Below are 16,115 nucleotides of genomic sequence, written 5' to 3' on the forward strand. Positions count from 1 at the left end.
TTACTACCTCTATAGCAGGGGTGTCAAACTCATTCCATGGAGGGCCAAGGTTTTTTTTATTTCAATTGAGACCTAGACCAGAGGTTATTTTTCAACTTGGGCCCCTATTCCAGCATTGGGGAACATCCCGCACCCCACCTGCGCAAGCTCGCACGCCACGTCTATTTCTATGGGTACAAGCACTGTTCATGACACAAACTGTTCACACCACTCTTATTGGTGGAGAGAATTTTGCAGGTTTAAAGCTTAATTCCTGCAATTCTACCCATTTTCTCACGGAGTGCAAAGAAAATGTAGCAGTTTTAAAGCTAATTTTCTTGCAATTCTATACAAGTGACAAAAAAAATACAACAGTATCTATGGGCTAAAAAAACATTAGCTGACATGGGCTAGTTGATCTGGACATTTTTGACAAGTTATAAATAGCTCTAAGATATGCAATGACTAACATGACAAGAGGAACTGATGATGCACTACCCAATTTCGAAATTGTACCTTGTGCATTACAACTTTCAAGAGTAAATTTAAAGCCAGACTAAGTTCCTTTAAAAACATTTTTTTTAAGTATGGGAACCACTGACCTACACAACCAGGTGAGGGGAGTTCCTTACTAATTAGTGACCTTATTTCATCAATCAAGTACAAGGGTGAAGTGAAAACCCGCAGACACACGGCCCTCCGTGGAATGAGTTTTACACATGCTCTATATGGTATTAAAACGAGTGTAGTGCATTTCACCCCGGTGCTGATTTCAGGCAGTAGCCCAATTCAGCATGCAGTGCAGAGCAGACAGACGCTGGCTGCTAAATCCACCAGTCTGTGTACAGAGGGCTCAGTTACTGGTTACTGGCGTTTGGACAATGCAGGTGTCAGACAGAACACAACGCCTGTCTGGAATAGCAATTCAGCTCAGTGCATCTGCGGAGGGACTTGTTTAAAGTGGAGGTCGAACAAGAAGTGACAGTTGGATTTTACTGCTCTGACTGAGTGACAACCATTGCTAATACTGCAAGTTTTATATTGCTGTATTTCCTCCAGCCTGGCTCCTATGGCTGCTCTCCGCAAGCCTCTCTGACTGTCGCGATCAGCAAAAATAGAGAAAGGATCTGCCACTTTTTCTGACTTGGAAACAAACAGCCATTGACTGACATGCAAGAGATTACCCTGTGAAGGTCACAATTTATCCTAGTCTTCAGGCACCCTTTCACAACAAAAACCCAAGCCCTTTTTACGACAAAACGTCATCTGGCCATTTCCAAATCTCAAGGCATGGTGGTACCATTCACTATCAGCAACAATGATCTCTAACAGGACCAGAGGGTTAGGCTGTATAAAGGTCTATATTCTGATTGGCTCTCTCGAACACAAGAAGACACATTTTTTGTCATTTAACTCTTATCCAGAGATGCATAGATGCTCTTACTTTTTCGTACTGTTCCCCTGTGGGAATCGAACCAACAATCCTGGCGTTGCATGCGCCATGCTCTACCAACCGAGCCACATGGGACCCACACATACCATTGAGAGGTGCTGCTGATGATAAACTAAGCAGGTTACGGCAAAGTGCAATAGCACCGACCACCACTCACCTCACTAGACTAGCTCGCTCTCTCTCTCTCTGCCAAGTTTGCCTCTGCTGCACCCTCACCCAGCCCTACAGTCAGTGCTGGGTCAGCACTGCTCTGATCTGAGGCTCAGGCTGAGCCACTGACTGCTCAATCAGGCCCACAGAAACACTAGCTCCCTGTCGGCTCAGATAACCAACAGCTTTATCACTTGAGAACACGACAGCCATGACATACTAAGCTCTTTCATACTTCTCATTACATCCAGGGATAAGATTACAAAGGGCAAAAATAAATAATATTCTTCTCATGCAAAACTTTCCGCAGCCAGCGCCTTATCTTCAAACAAGAGTAAACAAAAACATTGACCTCGAAAAACCAGAAGAATGTTGTTTTGGTCACGCTCAGTTTATGTTCTTGTTAAGAAATTATAGTGGATAGGATTTAGCTCAATAGTGGAACAGTACCTCAGTCTCTCACCCCGGGAGTGATGACCAATGGACATGTGGTATTTGATATATGGCACACCAAAATTAGCATTCCTCAATGTCCAGGATACGGATTTGAGACCAGGAAAGCAAAAAGGCTGGTGAAATTCAACTAAAGACACCCTTTGACCCAACCACATCTAAGCAAGTGTCACATTTCAGTAACTAAGCAGGGCCTACAACAAATCACCTGCTGTTTTCTCAGACTTTCACAGTTGTCAGAAAACAAATTCTCCGACATTGAACTCACGACCAGGATCACAGCCAGCCAGGCCAACTCAGTCTTGTGATTAATTAAAAAGAAATTAAAAATCTATATTGTAATATATCCATCTTGTGTCTCAACCCCGCCAGCTTGATGTTCATGGTGCGGCAGGTAGCCTAGTGGTTAGAGCGTTGGACTAGTAACCAAAAGATTGCAAGAGCGAATCCCCGAGCTGACAAGGTAAAAATCTGTTGTTCTGCCCCTAAACAAGGCAGTTAACCCACCTTTCCTAGGCCATCATTGAAAATAAGAATTTGTTCTTAACTGACTTGCCTAGTTAAATAAAGGTAAAGTAAAAAAACTTAATGTCAAGTATCACACTTTCTTCCAGCTCAATTCCCTTATTTCTCCGTCATCACTTGATCTCCACCTTTACACCTTTACTGTAACCTAGGGCTGGGGGATGTGGCCTAAAAATAATCTAGATTTTGTTCCAATTTATTGGCGATTCACAGTATATACAGTACCATTCAAAAGTTTGGACACCTACTCATTCCAGGGTTTTTCTTTTCTTTTTACCATTTTCTACATTGTAGAATAATATTGAAGACATCAAAACTAAGAAATAACACATATGGAATCATGTAGTAACCAAAAAAAAGAAAAGTGCTCAACAAATCAAAATATATTTTATGTTTGAGATTCTTCAAAGCAGCCACCTTTTGACTTGATTGACAGCTTTGCACACTCTTGGCATTCTCTCAACCAACTTGATGAGGTAGTCACATGGAATGCATTTCAATTAACAGGTGTGCCTTGTTTAAAGTTCATCTGTAGAATTTCTTTCCTTCTTCATGCGTTTGAGAGTTGCAGTGAAAAGAAAGACAAGACAGATGTGTGCTGTGTTATACTTTGAAGCCTGAAGGTTGATTTGATTATTTTTTTTAAAGCAGTTGTGTGTACTGTTCACGTGAACGGGGCATGTTGAATCCCAACTAATCAATCCTGGATGCTCGCGTTGCAAAAAGCAAAGAATAAAAAAAAGAGCAGTGACAGCCATGGAGCTAGCGGAGGAGCTGAAGAACTGGAAAAGCCTCCTGCTTTATTTAAGTCTCATGTATGGGAGTATTTTGGCTTCCCTGTCAGATATGATGATGGAAGAAGGGTGGTGGACAACACCATTACGGTGTGTAGGCATGTGTCACAAGAAAGCTGTATGATCATGGAAATACATTGAGCATGGCCACACATTTAAAGCGTCATCACCCTGGTGTGTCAGTGGCGGGAGCCAACTCAGTTAAGAGACAAACTTCTCACCGCGGCATTTAAGCAGCCCTTTGCTGCAGAATCAGACCGGACTAAAGCCATCACCAAATCTATTGGGACGTTTATCGCTGCAGACATAAGGCCATATTCTGTTGTGGAAAACAAAGGGTTTAAAAATATGGTGAAAGTGCTTGAGCCACACTACAAAATCCCCTCGCACACCCACCTCAGTATGAAGATCATGCCAGATCTTTATGAACAGGAAAATATCAAAATTGTCGACAAATTGTCCAAGGCATCCTCTGTTGCCCTCACCACAGACGGGTGGACCTCCAGGGCAACGGAAAGCTACGTGACTGTGACTGCTCACTACACCAGGAGTGGGAGATGGAGGAGTGGGAGATGAAGTCCGGTGCTACAGACACGCCCCTTCTATGAGAGTCACACAGGCACAAATTCGGCGCAGGTACTGCTAGGAGCAGTAGCAGAGTGGGAGCTAGAGAGGCCCAATAGCAATATCCCAAACACCACAGATAATGCCAAGAACCAAGTAAATGCAGTGATAGAAGCTGGACTGGGGCCACAGATAGCTTGCTTTGCACATGTGATCAATTTAGCATCCCAAAGGGGAATCACAGTGAACTAGATGGACCGCCTCCTTGGGAAGATCAGGAAGGTGGTTTCCTTTTTCCACCAAAGCACAACAAACGCTCATGTACTTAACACCTAGCAAGAAATGCTAGAGCTACCGACCCACAAGCTCATACACCATGTCACAACAAGATGGAACTCCACTTAAGACATGTTGAAGCGCCATCTTGAGCAGCAGGCAACTGTATACTCTGCCCTGACAGACAATACCCTGAAAAAAATTATAAAAGACATCCTCACCTTGTCTGATGATGATGTGAAAGTGGCAGAGGAGGTCCTCCAGGTGCTCAAACCCCTCAAAAACGGTTACAACCCTATTGAGCACTGAAACTGCACCATCTGTGTCCATGATCCTACCTCTGAAAACAAGAATTCTACAATCCATGGCCCCAAGTGAGGAAGACAGTACCATCACTAGAGATGTCAAGGCTGCCATTAGAGAGGACCTGAACCCCAGATACCCCCTAATGTACAGGACTACATTCATAGATCTACTGCACTGGATCCAAGGTTCAAGTCCCTGTGTCACCTAGACCCTACCCTACACTGGAGGACATACAGTGATCTCACCACTGAGATCGTTGCCACTGAAGAGGTAAAAAAAAAAAAAATTGAGTGAATTACTTAATAAATATACTGTACTCTAATCTTAGTCGATGCTATTGCTATTAGAATCAACCATTTAAAAAAAATGGAATAATAATAGCTTTTATTAAATGTTATAGCTCACAATTATAGTTCTATGAAATATGAAAATAAATAATTTGTTAGTTTAATAGATCAGGTCATTTTTTTCTGCAGGGTCAAGCCACAGAGTTCAATTCCCAGGCCGACTCTCTTCTCTGTATACATCAATGATGTCGCTCTTTCTGCTGGTGATCCTCGGATCCACCTCTACGCAGACGACACTATTCTGTATACCTCTGGCCCTTCTTTGGACACTGTGTTAACTAACCTCCAGACAAGCTTCAATGCCATGCAACTCTCCTTCCATGGCCTCCAACTGCTCTTAAATGCAAGTAAAACTAAATGCATGCTCTTCAACCGATCGCTGCCCGCACCCGCCCGCATCACTACTCTGGACGGTTCGGACTATGTGGACGGTTCTGAATATGTGGACAACTATAAATACCTAGGTGTCTGGTTAGACTGTCAACTCTCCTTCCAGACTCACATTAAGCATCTCCAATCCAAAATTAAATCCAGAATCGGCTTCCTATTTCGCAACAAAGCATCCTTCACTCATGCTGCCAAACATACCCTCGTAAAACTGACCATCCTACCGATCCTCGACTTCGGCGATGTCATTTACAAAATAGCCTCCAACACTCTACTCAACAAATTGGATGCAGTCTATCACAGTGCCATCAGTTTTGCCACCAAAGCCCCATATACTACCCACCACTGCGACCTGTACGCTCTCGTTGGCTGGCCCTCGCTTCATACAGTTCCTAACGAGAGGGTGTTCTCCACGGCAGGGGACATAGTGACTGCAAAGAGGTCTACCCTCTCCCCAGACAATGTAGACATCCTAATCTGTTTGAAAAATAATTTGAAGTTATAAGCTCAGGTCTGCTTTACTTTCTTTAACTTAAAAAAAAAAAGATGGACACAGGCTATTTTTTAATTCACTATTGTTCAAAGGAAGAAGGTATCATGCCTCATATTGCTTTAATTTAACAATTGAGTATTCAATATTTTAGTTTAAGATTTTATTTAAACATTGAAAAGGTCCTTGCTTTAAGTGTTCTTTAAGTAATAAATGGAAAGCAAAGTTGTCTCCTTTTTCTTTGCTGATCCGAAAAATGATCCGATCCTCGACTCAAAACCGTAATCCGATCCTTGAGTTTTGTGATCCGTTGCACCACTAACATTCACTCATAACGACCAACTTCTTGTCGCAGGCATGATAGAAAATGAACACCACAAGGTCTCAAACAATCTCACGTGCTAGTGAGTAGCCAGCAAATTGTTAGCTGGCAAATAGATCCAATATAACAAGGCAGAAAAGTTTAATTGTTAGGCTAAATATTAAGGATGCACAATATAAAAAAAGACTAGGTGAACATATCGGAATAGGCCGATATTAGCTAAAAATACCAACGTCGGTATTGGCCAATGTCTAGTTTAACGTCGATGCTAAAAACCGATGTCAAAGCCACCGTGCATACCTATATAAATGTAGGTACATGACGTCATGACGCCACGTAAAATTGTGTGTGGATCGAGCAGTCAACAAGTCGAGCAGTCATTTGAAAGAGTAAGAAAATTTCAGCGAGACAGCTCAAGGGCGAAATCCATTAAAGCCAAGCTAATGGAATTCATTGCCCTTGACATTCAACCGTTCTCTGTCATGGGTGATATGGGCTTTCGTGACTGGTCGAAGCCCTACCGGAGTTACACAGTAATAGCGTGACTGCTATTAGCTTCACGACATACATACTATTGAACGCCGTTTGGGTCTTTGCATGTCAAAAAACATACAGTAGCACTGTCAAAGCTGTACAAAGAAGTCTGCAAAGAAGCAAACACCGGCCACAAACGATGTGTTTACAATACCGCGTTGGTAATAAAGCATAATTTGTTCGACTGCAACTTCTGGGGTAGCTAGCTAGCACCAATACAACCAGCCTGAAAACAATGACCAGTAGAAACTGCAGCCATTTTCCTTATTCTTAGCAAAGATTTCAGAATCCTTGAGTTTAAGTATTAGCTAGGTAGCCACTTGTTGTTCGCCTATAGAAAATGATCTTCAGTTCAAGAAAATAAATAGCTAGCCAGCTACTTAACCCTGTTGCCCAAAGCTAACGTTATAAGCAGCCAGCTAGCTTCATATGGCTAGTGAGGCTCGACTGGACCTTGTTATATGTTTTGAAGCTAGCCACAATAAGGATTAGGCACAATAGTGGACTTTGCGGGTTGCCTTCAGCAGACACATCGATGGCTCTGAACAAACTTTATTTGACTCTTTGCAAACTGGAATCCATATATCCTGAGGCTGCATTCATTGTAGCTGGGGATTTTAACAAGGCTAATCTGAAAACAAGACTCCCTAAATTGTATCAGCATATCGATTGCGTAACCAGGGCTGGAAAACCTTGGATCATTGCTATTCTAACTTCCGTGACGCATATAAGGCCCTGCCCCGCTCTCCTTTCGGAAAAGCTGACCACGACTCCATTTTGTTGATCCCTGCCTACAGACAGAAACTAAAACAAGAAGCTCCCGCGCTGAGGTCTGTTCAACGCTGGTCCGACCAATCTGATTCCACACTCCAAGACTGCTTCCATCACGTGGACTGGGATATGTTTCGTATTGCATCAAACAACAACATTGACGAATACGCTGATTCGGTGAGCGAGTTCATTAGAACGTGCGTTGAAAATGTTGTTCCCATAGCAACGATTAAAACATTCCCAAACCAGAAACCGTGGATTGATGTCAGCATTGGCGTGAAACTGAAAGCGCGAACCACTGCTTTTAATCAGGGCAAGGTGACCGGAAACATGACCGATTACAAACAGTGTAGCTATTCCTTCCGCAAGGCAATCAAACAAGCTAAGCGTCAGTATAGAGACAAAGTAGAATCTCAATTCAACGGCTCAGACACAAGAGGTATGTGGCAGGGTCTACAGTCAATCACGGATTACAAAAAGAAAACCAGCCCCGTCTCGGACCAGGATGTCTTGCTCCCAGGCAGACTAAATAACTTTTTTGCCCGCTTTGAGGACAATACAGTGCCACTGACATGGCCCGCAACCAAAACATGCGGACTCTCCTTCACTGCAGCCGACGTGAGGAAAACATTTAAACGTGTCAACCCTCGCAAGGCTGCAGGCCTAGACGGCATCCCCAGCCGCGCCCTCAGAGCATGCGCAGACCAGCTGGCTGGTGTGTTTACGGACATATTCAATCAATCCCTATCCCAGTCTGTTGTTCCCACATGCTTCAAGAGGGCCACCATTGTTCCTGTTCCCAAGAAAGCTAAGGTAACTGAGCTAAACGACTACCGCCCCGTAGCACTCACTTCCGTCATCATGAAGTGCTTTGAGAGACTAGTCAAGGACCATATCACCTCCACCCTACCTGACACCCTAGACCCACTCCAATTTGCTTACCGCCCAAATAGGTCCACAGACGATGCAATCTCAACCACACTGCCCTAACCCATCTGGACAAGAGGAATACCTATGTGAGAATGCTGTTCATCGACTACAGCTCGGCATTTAACACCATAGTGCCCTCCAAGCTCGTCATCAAGCTCGAGACCCTGGGTCTCGACCCCGCCCTGTGCAACTGGGTACTGGACTTCCTGACGGGCCGCCCCAAGGTGGTGAGGGTAGGCAACAACATCTCCACCCCGCTGATCCTCAACACTGGGTCCCACAAGGGTGCGTTCTGAGCCCTCTACTGTACTCCCTGTTCACCCACGACTGCGTGGCCATGCACGCCTCCAACTCAATCATCAAGTTTGCGGGCGATACAACAGTGGTAGGCTTGATTACCAACAACGACGAGACGGCCTACAGGGAGGAGGTGAGGGCCCTCGGAGTGTGGTGTCAGGAAAATAACCTCACACTCAACGTCAACAAAACTAAGGAGATGATTGTGGACTTCAGGAAACAGCAGAGGGAACACCCCCCTATCCACATCGATGGAACAGTAGTGGAGAGGGTAGCAATTTTTAAGTTCCTCGGCGTACACATCACAGACAAACTGAATTGGTCCACCCACACAGACATCATCGTGAAGAAGGCGCAGCAGCGCCTCTTCAACCTCAGGAGGCTGAAGAAATTCGGCTTGTCACCAAAAACACTCACAAACTTCTACAGATGCACAATCGAGAGCATCCTGTCGGGCTGTATCACCACCTGGTACGGCAACTGCTCCGCCCACAACCGTAAGGCTCTCCAGAGGGTAGTGAGGTCTGCACAACGCATCACCGGGGGCAAACTACCTGCCCTCCAGGACACCTACACCACCCAATGTCACAGGAAGGCCATAAAGATCATCAAGGACAACATCCACCCGAGCCACTGCCTGTTCACCCCGCTATCATCCAGAAGGCGAGGTCAGTACAGGTGCATCAAAGCTGGGACCGAGAGACTGAAAAACAGCTTCTATCTCAAGGCCATCAGACTGTTAAACAGCCATCACTAACATAGAGAGGCTGCTGCCAACACACTGACTCAACTCCAGCCACTTTAATAATGGGAATTGATGGGAAATGATGTAAAATATATCACTAGCCACTTTAAACAATGCTACCTAATATAATGTTTACATACCCTACATTATTCATCTCATATGTATATGTATATACTGTACTCTATATCATCTACTGAATCTTTATGTAATACATGTATCACTAGCCACTTTAACTATGCCACTTTGTTTACATACTCATCTCATATGTATATACTGCACTCATAACCATCTACTGTATCTTGCCTATGCCGCTCTGTACCATCACTCATTCATATATCTTTATGTACATATTCTTTATCCCCTTACACTTGTGTGTATAAGGTAGTAGTTTTGGAATTGTTAGCTAGATTACTTGTTGGTTATTACTGCATTGTCGGAACTAGAAGCACAAGCATTTCGCTACACTCGCATTAACATCTGCTAACCATGTGTATGTGACAAATAAAATTGGATTAGATTTAATTTGATTTGAAAATAAAAGTATGTCATTGACAGTGATGCAAATGGTTACAAATAGAATTATGCCATACCTTTATTTTGAAGGCTAACCACAAAGTCCACTATTGTGCCTAATCCTTATTGTGGCTAGCTTCACATAGATGGGTCCGACCACCATTAATCAAATAAGAACTGTCTTATAAATTAGGATTATTTTAGATGATGAAACCTAGATTGTCGTTTTGCTATGTTTTGGGGGAAGAACATTGTTTGCATCGATGAGCTAGCTAGCTTTTTTTATGACCAGCACTGTAGATGCTAGACAACTTTACCAGCATCATAGCATACGTATGGATGGATCGTTCTGACATATGAAATACGAGTAAAATTTTAATCAATGTGTAATAACTATATGAATGCGTTAAATTATGTGACGTGCAGTCATATTCAGGTCCCGGTTGGTTAACAAGTTTATTTGACACATCAAAGTGTTGTGTTGACATGCAAAGACCCAAAAGGCGTTCCATAGAAATCCTGGTTGAACAACGAAACAGCACAGCAAATAAGTGAAATAAATAGGTTTTGATTATGTTTTACTGGTAATGGGGACATGCGTAAATGCCAACAAAATAACTTTTTGGTCAGTGTGGGGTTTGTGTAACCTTTATTTAACTAGGCAAGTCAGTTAAGAACAAATTTTTATTTACAATGACGGCCTACCCCAGCCAAACCCGGACGACACTGGGCCAATTGTGCGCCACCCTATGGGACTCCCAATCACAGCCGGATGCGATACAGCCTGGATTCGAACCAGGGACTGTAATGACGCCTCTTGCACTGAGATGCAGTGCCTTAGACTGCTGCATCCATGCGTGTGTGTTAACTATTTAACTGTACTAGAATGCTTAAAACGCCGCTAAAAATTTTGCAGGGAAAATAAAAGATATTGGTATCGGCCATATGTGTCCATATGAGCGATTCTGTTGGACAAAACCTCAAATACATTTAGCGAATTGAAACCGAAAAAGTAATCTTTCATCTTTGTTGTTCTGAGTGGCAGGGACTGGGAGGAGCTTGGTGTGTGTAAATAGAAACGTGCAAAGTCACAGCGGAAGGAGAGGAGACAAGACCAAAAAACAACATGAGAACAAGTGCACAAATACAAATAAAAACTTGATTTGAGCGATACAGTCATTTGGAATATCGTTCTAAAACATACATTAAAATTAATTATACGAACCAGATCACACTAAAAAACATTTCTGCGTTGCAATAAATTGCCAGATTTGTTCTTACTTTGTACAGTTGCTGGAAAACCCGTGTTGCAGAAGTACAGACCTGCTAATGGTATCTTTTAGGATTACTCAGAATGATATGTGACTCGCCTGGCAGCCTCTTGTTAGGAGGAGGTCCTGTTGTGGGTGAGAGGTGGGTCAGTGTTCCGATTCGGGCAGCCTTATCTCATGCCATAAATAGATAGCCGTATCAGACTAGCCTCATCCTCTAACTGTTCCTGTCAGATAGAGGAAGGGGCACAAACAACCCTCATGTCCCCAGTGCCTCTACTGGGAAACCTACCCAGGCCAGATCAGCCACATTGATCATGTCGCCCTGCCCTGTGCTAGTTTAGTAAGAACTGTCACTCCTGCTACTGCATTGCTGTTGAACAAATAGGTAGGAGGCAATGAAGTGTAGTGTGGCTGTGTGGGTCTAGATTCCTGTGATTGCCCTGAAGCCAAAACAACTTCATAGTACAAAGTTATGCAACTGGAGGCCATTGGGCCTGGTGTGGGGTGGAGTGGGGATGATTATGCAGGCTTTACCAGCTAGACAAGGAGTTTTTGACTTAATTTCACCTGCTGGCTAACATACAAATCCCCATGAAAAACAGAACACACTACGAAGATATAGCCTGGTCCCAGATCTGGTTGTGCTGCCTTGCCAACTCCTATGGCCAGATCTGGGGCCAGGCTAACTAAGATACTGAACCTGGAAGAGAGTTGTAATTGGGCTTATTCCCTCTGCTGTCCTAATGGGACAACATCAACATGACACCGTCCATGTGAATTATCAAACAAAACACCATGTAACAGCAGACGCACAACCTCTGCCCTGTAAGCAGATCATCTGCTCTGAAAACCATGTCATGACCTCTGACTGGAATTTAAAGGAGCTGAATGAAACATCCCACTTATAAAACCCAACCATATTCTTTCTTTACCCCCAGCCGGACCGCTCCTGTTAATTGGGATGTTTCATGAAACTACATTCTTCCTTTACCCCCTACCGGACCCTTGTTCTTGTTCCTAAGCCCTTCCATGTGACTCACTGCCCAGTAAGAGACAACAAAACACCTACCCCAACCTTTCTTAAAGTATGGGTCGCGACGGGACATGTTAATGGTGGGTCACGACATTGGGTAGGTAAGTTGAGATCCCGAGAGTTAGAATATTCAAATACAATTAGCAATTTCGACATGTGGTTGTGCCTCGGTCAGTGACTGACATAACAAGAGAAACTGCAGTCATACAAGAATTAGCCATGTCAGCTAAAAAAACAACAACTGATTGGTAAATTAGTCTAGCCAGCTATCTAAACTTGAAGTAATCATGGCGAATACCGAACGGGCAAGCAGGGCACGAGCCCAGGGGCATTGACTTCGAGGGGGCCACAAACTTCCAGGGGGCCACCATTGATTTGGTTAGTCACTCATCACACAAATATCATTAATATGGCATAAGTCATGACTAAATGTGTAGAATTGCAGGCAATTATCTGTAAAGCTGAAAATGTTTTCCTCTATGCCCCCATGGCAAAATAGGTAGAATTGCGTAATTTATTTTATAAAATTGCATCATTTTGTCTCTGCCCCGTCGCAAAATGTGTAGAAACTTGCTTTAAGAGCATTATTTTCTCTATATACCATGGCAAAATGTGTAGAATTACAGGAAATTAAAAAGGATACTTCAGGATTTTGGCAATGAGGGAAGTTAGAGGGAGTTACGCTAACGCTAGTTAGCATTGGCTCCTGGAAGTACAGTGCATTCGGAAAGTATTCAGACCCCTTGACTTAGTCCACTTGTTACGTTCCAACCTTACTCTAAAACTGATTAAATGTATATCAATCTACACACAATAAATACCCCATAATGACAAAGCGAAAACAGGTTTAGATATTTTTGCAAATATATAAAAAAACAGAAAAACAGAAATACCTTGTTTACATAAGTATTCAGACCCTTTGCTAAGATACTCAAAACTGAGCTCAGGTGCATCCTGTTTCCATTGATCATCCTCAAGTTGTTTCTACAACTTGGAGTCCACCTGTGGTAAATTCAATTGATTGGACATGATTTGGAAAGACACGCACCTGTCTAAAAACCAAGCCATGAGGTTGAGCGAATTGTCCGTAGAGCTCCGAGAGAGGATTGTATCAAGGCACAGATCTTGGAAAGGGTACCAAAACATTTCTGCAGCATTGAAGGTCCCCAAGAGCACAGTGGCCTCCATCATTCTTAAATGGAAGAAGTTTGGAACCATCAAGACTCTTCCTAGAGCTGGCCGCCCGGCCAAACTGAGCAATCGAGGGAGAAGGGCCTTGGTCAGGGAAGTGACCAAGAACCCGGTGGTCACTCTGACAGAGCTCCAGAGTTCCTCTGTTGAGAGGGGAGAACCTTCCAGAAGGACAACCATCTCTGCAACACTCCACCAATCAGGCCTTGATTGTAGAGTGGCCAGACAAGCCACTCCTCAGTAAAAGGCACATGACAGCCCGCTTGGAGTTTGCCAAAAGGCACATAAACTAAAACAAACAATGATAACTAAGCTAAATAACAGTATACAAGGCATATTGACATTTCTCAGACCATGAGAAACAAGATTATCTGGTTTGACGAAACTAAGATTGAACTATTTGGCCTGAATGCCAAGCATCACGCCTGGAGGAAACCTGCCACCATCCCTATGGTGAAGCATGGTGGCAGCATCATGCTGTGGGGATGTTTTTCAGCAGCAGGGACTGGGAGACTAGTCAGGATTGAGGGAAAGATGAACGGCGCAAAGTACAGAGAGATCCTTGATAACCTACTCCAGAGCCCTCGGGACCTCAAACTGGGGCGAAGGTTCACCTTACAACAGGACAATTTTTTATTTCACCTTTTTTTAACCAGGTAGGCTAGTTGAGAACAAGTTCTCATTTGCAACTGCGACCTGGCCAAGATAAAGCAAAGCTCAACAGAGTTACACATGGAATAAAAAAAACATACAGTCAATAATACAGTAGAAAAAGTCTATATACAGTATGTGCAAATGAGGTAGGATAAGGGAGATAAGGCAATAAATAGGGCATGGAGGCGAAGTAATTACAATATAGCAATTAAACACTGGAATGGTAGATGTGCAGAAATATATATATATATAGACAGATAGATATCGATATATATAAATGCGCAAGTAGAGATACTGGGGTGCAAAGGAGCAAGATAAATAAATAAAGTATGGGGATGAGGTAGTTGGATGGGCTATTTACAGATGGGCTATATACAGGTGCAGTGATCTGTGAGCTGCTTGGACAGCTTGTGCTTAAAGTTAGTGAGGGAGATACTGTATGAGTCTCCAGTTTCACTGTATGAGCATTGCAGTTCGTTCCAGTCATTGGCAGCAGTTTTGCCTGGTCTTTTTTTTCCCAAGATGGTGTAGCAGTGCAGACGTGTTTTGTTTGTTCGTCCTCTCGTGTACCTTTGTATTTTTCATATATCTCTTTTCCATTTTAATTCAATTATACCTTCCGGTAACCTGCCTCACCAAATGTGAGACGGAACAGCTATTACCACCTAGCCATCAGAAGCTAACCAGTTAATTAGCTACACGCTATTTAGTTATTGTTAGAGGCCTTCATCTTCTGCACAGATACCAGACATTTTTTTTAGCCTGGATAATACCCGCCAGCCTACCAGTATCGGGCTGTTTCTCCACTACAACGCCGGATTCCTGCCGTAATCCCTGGACCATTACTCCTGATCTTCAACGCTAGCTAGCACTCACCGAGTTACCCAGCACAGAAGCTATCCCTGAGGCCCACCTCCCTGCCTACTCAGTTGTTCACCTGGACTCCACCCAAACAAGTCTAGAATCCACTACTCCAACGGATCCTTGCCGTAAGCTCTGGACCTTCGCACCGGATCACCGCAGCTACCAAGTGGCTATAGTGGGCCGTGAGCCAGACGCATCTCCAGGCTAGCAAACTAAATTACTACAATACCTCTTTCGCCATCTGGCTTGGATCCTTTGTCGACACGGCGCCCTGCGCACCACTACGACTTGTCTGCCGACGAATACTCCATCCGCTGTGCCGTCAACCGGCCTCCGTCAGACGTCAGAGCAGACTCTCCTACTAGCCGCGGGCTACTAACTTTAAACGCCGTGTCGCCCGTGTGCTAGCGAGGTAGCGACTACTCCGCGGCTTCCCTGTTCCATCTTATGCTGTCCCCAGGACCCTATGACCACTTGGCTACATAGCTGATGCCTAACCAGTGCCTGGTAAGTCCAGTTTTGATAGCCGACCAGTTTTGATAGCCTTTAGCCGTACCCTCATCCTACTCCTCCTCTGTTCCTCGGGTGATGTGGAGGTAAACCCAGGCCCTGCGTGTCCCCAGGCATACTCATTTGTTGACTTCTGTGATCAAAAAAGCCTTGGTTTCAAGCATGTTAACATCAGAAGCCTCCTCCCTAAGTTTGTTTTACTCACTGCTTTAGCACACTCCACCAACCTTGTACTTGCCGTGTACTTGCCGTGTCTGAATCCTGGCTTAGGAAGGCCACCAAAAATTCTGAGATTTCCATACCCAACCAACATTTTCCGTCAAGATAGAACTGCCAAAGGGGGAGGAGTAGAAATCTACTGCAGAGAGAGCCTGCAAAGTTCTGTCATACTTTCCAGGTCTATACCCAAACAGTTCAAACTTCTAATTTAAAAAATGAATCTCTCCAGAAATAAGTCTCTCACTGTTGGCGCCTGCTATCGACCCCCCTCCGCTTACTTCTGTGCCCTGGACACCATATGTGAATTGATCGCCCCCCATCTAGCTTCAGAGTTCGTTCTGTTAGGTGAACGAAACTGGGATTTGCTTAACACCCCGGCAGTCCTACAATCTAAGCTAGATGCCCTCAATCTCACACAAATCATCAAGGAACCTACCAGGTACAACCCTAAATCCATAAACATGGGCACCCTCATAGACATTATCCTGACCAACTTGCCCTCCAAATACACCTCTGCTGTTTTCAATCAGGATC

At 43.9% G+C, this 16,115-nt stretch overlaps 1 protein-coding gene across 10 annotated transcripts in view; it reads right to left on the reverse strand.

Annotated features, from left to right (window-relative positions):
• Positions 1 to 16,115, reverse strand: part of LOC139423126 (protein FAM222B-like) — a 73,891-nt gene that overhangs the window by 42,646 nt on the left and 15,130 nt on the right. The window contains exon 1 of one of the 10 annotated variants that reach the window (XM_071174805.1): positions 1,590 to 1,662. The exons of 8 other annotated variants lie outside the window; for them this stretch is intronic. The gene's annotated coding sequence lies outside the window, so the exon portion shown is untranslated. Of the gene's footprint in view, positions 1 to 1,589; positions 1,690 to 16,115 lie in introns of those variants that run through there. One more of the 10 variants, XM_071174803.1, reaches the window with a different exon arrangement.

The sequence above is a fragment of the Oncorhynchus clarkii genome, chromosome 12, assembly GCF_045791955.1.
Source record: "Oncorhynchus clarkii lewisi isolate Uvic-CL-2024 chromosome 12, UVic_Ocla_1.0, whole genome shotgun sequence".
In the NCBI taxonomy this organism is placed as follows: domain Eukaryota; kingdom Metazoa; phylum Chordata; class Actinopteri; order Salmoniformes; family Salmonidae; genus Oncorhynchus; species Oncorhynchus clarkii.